The sequence below is a fragment of the Convolutriloba macropyga genome, unplaced genomic scaffold (assembly GCF_964194025.1).
Source record: "Convolutriloba macropyga unplaced genomic scaffold, txConMacr16.3 SCAFFOLD_3165, whole genome shotgun sequence".
NCBI classification, from domain to species: Eukaryota; Metazoa; Xenacoelomorpha; order Acoela; family Convolutidae; genus Convolutriloba; species Convolutriloba macropyga.
Window position 1 is genome coordinate 1 of NW_027450666.1, and position 8,913 is coordinate 8,913.

Sequence of the window (8,913 nt, forward strand, 5' to 3'; positions counted from 1 at the left end):
CTTGATGGCTCATGACCGCTGGTAATCTGTCGTCGCTAGTAGTTCGGAACTGAGAACAAATATGTTCGCAAATTACAACAATTATACAGCATATTGCTGAATAAAGCAGAACCGAATAATACTCAGTGACTTTACACCAAGACTGACTAATGTCTGGATTGTATCGTCCTACTCGAGTAAGGCGAAGAAAAGCTAGAAAGATACGCTTTTCACAAAGCAGGCTTAATGCATGCAAACCAAGGAGGAAGGAGTGATGCCCCTCCTTATAATAAGCAGAACCAAATAAAGAACAGACAGCATCATCTGTACAGTGACCAAGAAGAGGTGAAACTTCTGTATGTGAAAAGGCAATTTGAGCGAGATTTATTAGCAGACTAGTATTATGTTGTTTCTAGTAGGCGAAAGCCGAAACATCAACATGTGAAAATCTGATATTAAATCCTCAATCATTTTCCCTAGTATTATACAGCTATGAGTAACCTTAATTGGACACGGCAATTATTGCTGACCGGTGAAACTTTCGCATGGGAAAGACACACACACTTCTTGACAAAGCAATAAGTATTATGCTGTTTCTAGTACGCGAAAGCAGAAACATCAGCATGTGAAAGTTGTGAAGTTGAAGAATTTTTGTGTTGAGTACGATGTTGTTACTAGTAACCATGTCGACAGCTGAGAACTGTTCTCTAACCAATAGAAGGTGAAACTTCTGTATGTGAAAAGGCAATTTGAGCGAGATTTCTTAGCAGACTAGTATTATGTTGTTTCTAGTAGGCGAAAGCCGAAACATCAACATGTGAAAATCTGATATTAAATCCTCAATCATTTTCCCTAGTATTATACAGCTACTAGTAGCCGTAATTGGTCAGGGAAACATTGTTGACCGGTGAAACTTCACATGGGAAAGACACACAAATTACTTGACAAAACAATAAGTATTATGCTGTTTCTAGTATGCGAAAGCAGAAACATCAGCATGTGAAAGTTGTGAAGTTGAAAAGTTTTTGTGTTGAGTACGGTGTTGTTACTAGTAACCATGTCGACAGCTGGAAAGCTGTTCTCTAACCAATAAAAGGTAAAACTTCTGTATCTGAAGAGGCGGCGTGATTGAGATTTTTAACAGACTAGTATTATGTTGTTTCTAGTAGGCGAGAGCCGAAACATCGACATGTGAACATCTGGTTTTTAAATCATGAGTCAATTCTCCCTAGTATGATACAGTTGTTAGCCGGTATTGGTAACAGTAGAACAGAGATTTGGAGGGCAAAACCTGCTCATGGGAAATGCTCACAGAGCGCTATCTACCAGTACACATAGTATTATGCTGTTTCTAGTACGCGCGAGCCGAAACATCAGCATGTGAAATGTGTAATCGTGGGTAACTCTAAGTGTGTAGAGTACTGTGTAGTAACTAGTAGCCATGCCAAAGCATGCATTGAAACTCTTCGTGATTTAAAAAGCTCAAAGCAAGATTGACGAGGCCGCAAGGCTATGTCTTTCTAAATTCGAACAAATCGAAAGATTGTTCAAAGTACAATTAAACTGATTGATCCTGTCAGTTGCCATATGCTTGTCTGAAAGACTAAGCCATGCATGTGCAAGCGAAGCTTGAAAAAGTGGAACCGCGAATGGCTCATTAAATCAGTTACTATCTATTAGTTGATTTGCAAGCTAAATGAATAACTGCGGTAACCCTGCAGCTAATGCATGCTGATTGTCCGACACTGTCGGAGACTTTTACAAGACTACACCGGGTGATTTGCTAAGTACAGACACATCCCGTGATGAGTCCTAGTAACTGAAAGATCCCAGATAGCTTCGGCTTGGGGACGGAACTTCCGAATTTCTGACCTATCAACCTATGATGGTAGTGTAACGGACTACCATGGTTGTGACGGGTAACGGGGAATCAGGGTTCGATTCCGGAGAGGGAGCCTTAGAAACGGCTACCACATCCAAGGAAGGCAGCAGGCACGCAAATTACCCACTCTCCGCACGAGGAGGTAGTGACTAGAAATAATGATATGAACCTTTATGGTTTGTAATCAGAATGGAATGGACTTAAAAGCTCCATTGATGAACGAGTAGAGGGCAAGTCTGGTGCCAGCAGCCGCGGTAATACCAGCCTCTACAAGCGTATGCAATAGTTGCTGCGTTTAAAAAGCTCATAGTTGGATCTGTTTGAGTAGAACGGCAACATGGTCTTCAGTTAAATCTGTTGACTCGTTCCGCTCATCCTTCGCATCGAAGAAATAGTTTGCACTTAAATGTGACGAACTGTGGAAACGGTGTTTTCACCCTGAGAAAATTAGAGTGTTCAAAGCATCCTTTGGGATCGAATAATAAAGCATGGAATAATGGAGAATGACCCGCTACTCGATTGATGCCGGTTGGCTGAGTGCGGTAATGATTGAAAGGAACAGACGGGGGCATTTGTATTGCTACGTTAGAGGTGAAATTCTTGGATCGTGGCAAGACAAACTACTGCGAAAGCATTTGCCAAGAATGTTTTCATTAATCAAGAACGAAAGTCAGAGTATTGAAGAGGATTAGATACCCTCGTAATTCTGACCATAAACTATACCAACCTACAATTTGTCAAAGTCGATCTTGACTTGGCAAGAGATTAACCGGGAAACCAAAGTTTATTGGTTCCGGGGAAGTATGGTTGCAAAATCGAAACTTAAAGGAATTGACGGAAGGGCACCACCAGGAGTGGAGCCTGCGGCTTAATTTGACTCAACACGGGAAAACTCACCCGGTCCAGACATCTTAAGGATTGACAGATTGAATATCTTTCATGATTATATGGGCGGTGGTGCATGGCCGTTCTTAGTTAGTGGAGTGATCTGTCTGGTTAATTCCGATAACGAACGAGATCTTCTCCATCTAAATAATGAAATTCACTATATGTGAATTCAAACACTTCTTAGAGGAACTATGCGGAATTAAATACCGCAGATGAAGTGAGGCTATAACAGGTCTGTGATGCCCTTAGATGTTCTGGACTGCACGCGCGCTACACTGTGTACTTTTAGATTGAGTACTCAGCCCTTGGTCCGAAAATGGACTGGGCAATCAGAGAAAAGTACAGCGCTTCAAGGGGATCGTCTGTTGTAACTTGCAGACGTGAACCAGGAATTCCTGGTACTTATGAGTCAACAACTCATAGGGATTACGTCCCTGCCCTTTGTACACACCGCCCGTCGCTACTACTGATTGGATAGTTAAGCAAGAATTGCAAATTCCTACTGTTGGGACTTCGGTCTCCGGCAACGGGATGAAGCGGATCGAGCTTAATTGTCTAGAGGAAGTAAAAGTCGTAACAAGGTTTCCGTAGGGGAACCTGCGGAAGGATCAGTGATTGATTCCTTCGGGCATGGCTGCTGGTAGAGGCCATGTCTGTAGTGCGCATGACGCTCTGTCGCTAGAGATTGCTTGGCAACCAATCTCGAATTATGTATCGAGCTCAAAAACTACTTGTGTGGATACATAGTTCAGCAGTCATGGCAAGGGACTGCTTAAAGGGAGACTAGTTAGCAAAAGCAGCCTAGCAGAACTGCAGCTATCTAGATCTCAGAAGCTGGGTTATAGAAGCCCAGCTATAGACTTGTGAATGAGAAAGGCCTAAAAAGGTCCACAAGTCGCGTGGTTAGAACCGACACGCAAAAATCCCAGCGAGTGACAGAGCGTTGCGCTGTTCAGTGGGAAAGAGTTGAGCTACTCGGGGCGCCCACTGAACTTGCTCCGAGCCAAAGGCTCGAAAAAACACAGCTTAGCCTCAGATCCTTTACATAGAAGGCTAGCTAAAATAAACTTACCTTGGACGAGGGTAAAGTTTAGTCAGTTCTTAGGGGAGAGTAATCCACAGCTTCTCGCCCTCTGAACATTCTCCCAGATATGTAGGTCTGGGAGAGTCTCCTCCTGTTCTTCGGAATCTGGAGGTAGACAAAAACAGTACGATACGATCTTGCATCGGGATGACTAACCGATAATGATCATAATCTGACAATTTTTCCGGCTTGAGGCACCGGAGTCAGATTAAAGACACATACTGAACTAAAGGCGTATGTGCAAAGCTTGTCGGAGTGTAGAGAGTCAAGCTGAGTTGACTCGTCACGTGGTGATGACAACAGCCATGTGCAAAACACTCACAACTTTATCGTCTATGTGGAAAAGGTTGCTAACAGCGCTCTCTATGAGAGGCCCTCGCATATAACTATACGAGGAAAAGGCGATAGAGTTGTTTGAATGTGGGGCAGGTTCATCGACAAGCTAAGTTGATCACATTCTTGTTGTGGCATCCTACTAGAATTGGTCACGGTCTGCACCAACTCTCCCCAAGTTGGCCAGACTTAAAACTAGAAATAAGGTTTGCAGCTATGTGAACCTAGAAACTGTAAAGGAGTTGAAAGAACTTAAAGGAATTGAAAGAGGCCTTGAGGTATATCCTCTTGGTAAAGACCCACAAAAGCTCACAAAAGTGGCTTCGAAGGGCAAAACTGGTTCATCCAAAACAATTGGAGAGCTTAAAGCAGAACCAATTCGAATGAAACACTATTGGTGAAACTTCATCATGAGAACGTCACAAGCTGATCACGCTCTATGATATGACTAGTATTATGTTGCTTCTAGTAGGCTAAGCGCAAGCCGAAACATCAACATGTGAAAGTCGTAGAATTTTGCAATCAAACTGTGGCTAGTACTGTGATGTTACTAGTAACCTGGTGTTCCGTCATATGGCCAAGAGAGCATTTGAAGGCGAAACTTCTGCATGGGAAAGCTGCATCATGATCAAAATTTTATATCGAGTATTATGTTGACGTTAGTAGGCCTTGGCCGAAAACGCAGCATGTGAAAGGTATAGATAAAAGTTATTGTTGCAGTCAGTACTGTGTAGTTACTAGTAGCTGGATTTAAGCTCAAAATGAGACACTGTTGGTGAAACTTCATCATGAGAATGTCACAAGCTGATCAAGCTCTATGATATGACTAGTATTATGTTGCTTCTAGTAGGCTAAGCGCAAGCCGAAACATCAACATGTGAAAGTCGTAGAATTTTGCGATCAAATTGTGGCTAGTACTGTGATGTTACTAGTAACCTTGTGTTACGTCATATGGCCAAGAGAGCATTTGAAGGCGAAACTTCTGCATGGGGAAGCTGCATCATGAACAAAAGTTTATATCGAGTATTATGTTGACATTAGTAGGCCCTGGCCGAAAGCGCAGCATGTGAAAGGTATAGATAAAAGTTATCGTTGCAGTCAGTACTGTGTAGTTACTAGTAGCTGGATTTAAGCTCGAAATGAGACACTGTTGGTGAAACTTCATCATGAGAACGTCACAAGCTGATCACGCTCCATGATATGACTAGTATTATGTTGCTTCTAGTAGGCTAAGCGCAAGCCGAAACATCAACATGTGAAAGTCGTAGAATTTTGCGATCAAATTGTGGCTAGTACTGTGATGTTACTAGTAACCTTGTGTTACGTCATATGGCCAAGAGAGCATTTGAAGGCGAAACTTCTGCATGGGGAAGCTGCATCATGAACAAAAGTTTATATCGAGTATTATGTTGACGTTAGTAGGCCCTGGCCGAAAGCGCAGCATGTGAAAGGTATAGATAAAAGTTAGCGTTGCAGTCAGTACTGTGTAGTTACTAGTAGCTGGATTTAAGCTCGAAATGAGACACTGTTGGTGAAACTTCATCATGAGAACGTCACAAGCTGATCACGCTCTATGATATGACTAGTATTATGTTGCTTCTAGTAGGCTAAGCGCAAGCCGAAACATCAACATGTGAAAGTCGTAGAATTTTGCAATCAAACTGTGGCTAGTACTGTGATGTTACTAGTAACCTTTTCTTACGTCATATGGCCAAGAGAGCATTTGAAGGCGAAACTTCTGCATGGGGAAGCTGCATCATGAACAAAAGTTTATATCGAGTATTATGTTGACGTTAGTAGGCCCTGGCCGAAAGCGCAGCATGTGAAAGGTATAGATAAAAGTTATCGTTGCAGTCAGTACTGTGTAGTTACTAGTAGCTGGATTTAAGCTCGAAGTGAGACACTGTTGGTGAAACTTCATCATGAGAACGTCACAAGCTGATCACGCTCTATGATATGACTAGTATTATGTTGCTTATAGTAGGCTAAGCGCAAGCCGAAACATCAACATGTGAAAGTCGTAGAATTTTGCGATCAAATTGTGGCTAGTACTGTGATGTTACTAGTAACCTTGTGTTACGTCATATGGCCAAGAGAGCATTTGAAGGCGAAACTTCTGCATGGGGAAGCTGCATCATGAACAAAAGTTTATATCGAGTATTATGTTGACGTTAGTAGGCCCTGGCCGAAAGCGCAGCATGTGAAAGGTATAGATAAAAGTTAGCGTTGCAGTCAGTACTGTGTAGTTACTAGTAGCTGGATTTAAGCTCGAAATGAGACACTGTTGGTGAAACTTCATCATGAGAACGTCACAAGCTGATCACGCTCTATGATATGACTAGTATTATGTTGCTTCTAGTAGGCTAAGCGCAAGCCGAAACATCAACATGTGAAAGTCGTAGAATTTTGCAATCAAACTGTGGCTAGTACTGTGATGTTACTAGTAACCTTTTCTTACGTCATATGGCCAAGAGAGCATTTGAAGGCGAAACTTCTGCATGGGGAAGCTGCATCATGAACAAAAGTTTATATCGAGTATTATGTTGACGTTAGTAGGCCCTGGCCGAAAGCGCAGCATGTGAAAGGTATAGATAAAAGTTATCGTTGCAGTCAGTACTGTGTAGTTACTAGTAGCTGGATTTAAGCTCGAAGTGAGACACTGTTGGTGAAACTTCATCATGAGAACGTCACAAGCTGATCACGCTCTATGATATGACTAGTATTATGTTGCTTATAGTAGGCTAAGCGCAAGCCGAAACATCAACATGTGAAAGTCGTAGAATTTTGCGATCAAACTGTGGCTAGTACTTTGATGATGCTTGTAGCCAACCGAATTGGTTGAAAAGCCCAATAAGTAAGCTAACTTGGGAGAGCTTGTTGGAAACCAAATGCTACTAGATTGGTCCAAATACATCCTTCAACAGGGGATCACTTGGCTCGCTTTACGAAGAGGAGCACAGCTATATGTGTTAATTCGGTATGAATCGCAAGATTTGTTTACCGACCTCTCTAACGCAAAAGGCGGTCTCGGCTTCGGCTGTTGACTGCGTCCGATTCAGGGTTATATAACTCTCGATTGAACACATTGATGTTCTATTGTTGGTGCTTCCAATAAAATTGGAACACTTAAAGCAGAACCGATTCAAATAATAGCATTCTGATCAATGATTGCATTCCTTGATCAAGAACTGCTGGAGTCATTGTGATGGCGAATTTTCTTCATAAGAAAATTGCAAAGAGACGGAACTTAATGAGACTAGTATTATGTTGTTTCTAGTAAGCGGAAGCTGAAACAGCAACATGTGAAAATCAAGTTTTGTTCAATGATCTCGAGGCGATAAGTACTATGAAGCAACTAGTAGCCTAAGCATGACTCAGATTTGAGACAGTCAAAAAGACTGGCGAAACTTCTTCACATGAAAGTTACATAGAGAACTACAAATGTATACAGCGAGTATTATGTTGTTTCTAGTAGGCGAAAGCTGAAACATCAACATGTGAAAGTTGTCTGCAAACTGTAGAACGATATGTGATTAGTACTGTGCTGTTACTAGTAGCCAGTCTGACTGTAGAAGCCAAGACAAAGGGAAACTAATGCATCTGAAAAGGACAAGTTATGGAAAGGTATGCACGATAAGTATTATGTTGTTTCTAGTAAGCGGCAGCTGAAACATCAACATGTGAACGTCGTTGTGTACAGTAACCTAGAACTATATAGTCCTTAGTAACGTGCATTTACTAGTACCTGTAATTGGTATTCAGACTCAGGCAGTTTGGAATAGTTTGGCAAAGATGCACCAGAGAAAACTGGGATTTGATACAGAAATTGTTGAATACAAGTATTATGCTGCTTCTAGTAGGTTGAATCCGAAACATCAGCATGTGAAAATTGAAAACATTTCTGGTTCGAATTGTCACAAGTATTTGGTGATCTGAGTAGCCAAACTCACTACAACGCCAATTGAAGGCAAAAATTCTCAACGGGAAAAGCTATTCTCATTGAATGAGCTAACAAGACGAGTATTATGTTGCTTCTAGTAGGCGAAAGCCAAAACATCAACATGTGAAAGTCTTGCTGAACAAATTTAATGTTGTTGAGCTCAGTACCGTGTGAATTAGTAGCCATAATTGGCGAGCGAAAATTGAACTGGCGAAACTTCGTCTTTGGAAAATTGCAGATGCCGAGCACTTATTTTGCAACGAGTATTATGTTGACTGTAGTAAGCGAAAGCCGAAACAGCAACATGTGAAAGCTGTTGAAATTTGTGGTCATTTTGCAATAAGTACAAGGAGTGTAACTAGTAGCCAGGTCAAAATTTGGGATAAGAATGAGCAAAAATTCTGCATGAGAACAGTTGAAATTATGAAACTAAATTACAAAGACTAGTATTATGTTGTTTCGAGTACGCGAAAGCGGAAACATCAACATGTGAACGTTTGTAACGAAGTTTCGTTAATTTTCAGCCTAGTACTGAGCAAGAACGAGTAGCCTCATCTCCAATCCCACGCAAAATGTAGTGAAATATGTGAGTGAACCTTATTCACGGTGAGGGTTTCCCGAGGTCTGTATTGCAGCGAGTATTATGTTGCTTCTAGTAAGCGAAAGCTGAAACAACAACATTTGAAAGTTGGAATTAATGACTGAATGGAAACTTCGACCTGTGTTTGATAGTAGTAGCGAACAAAACTGCTGAATCGGTTTCTGTCTCATATTGGTCAGTGAACCAATTAAGAGACAATCAACTAC

The 8,913-nt window shown here is 41.6% G+C and overlaps 1 pseudogene; it reads left to right on the forward strand.

Annotated features, from left to right (window-relative positions):
* The first annotated feature begins 7,078 nt into the window (after positions 1-7,078).
* Positions 7,079-7,230, forward strand: LOC142356069 (5.8S ribosomal RNA; annotated as a pseudogene).
* The last annotated feature ends 1,683 nt before the right edge of the window (positions 7,231-8,913 follow it).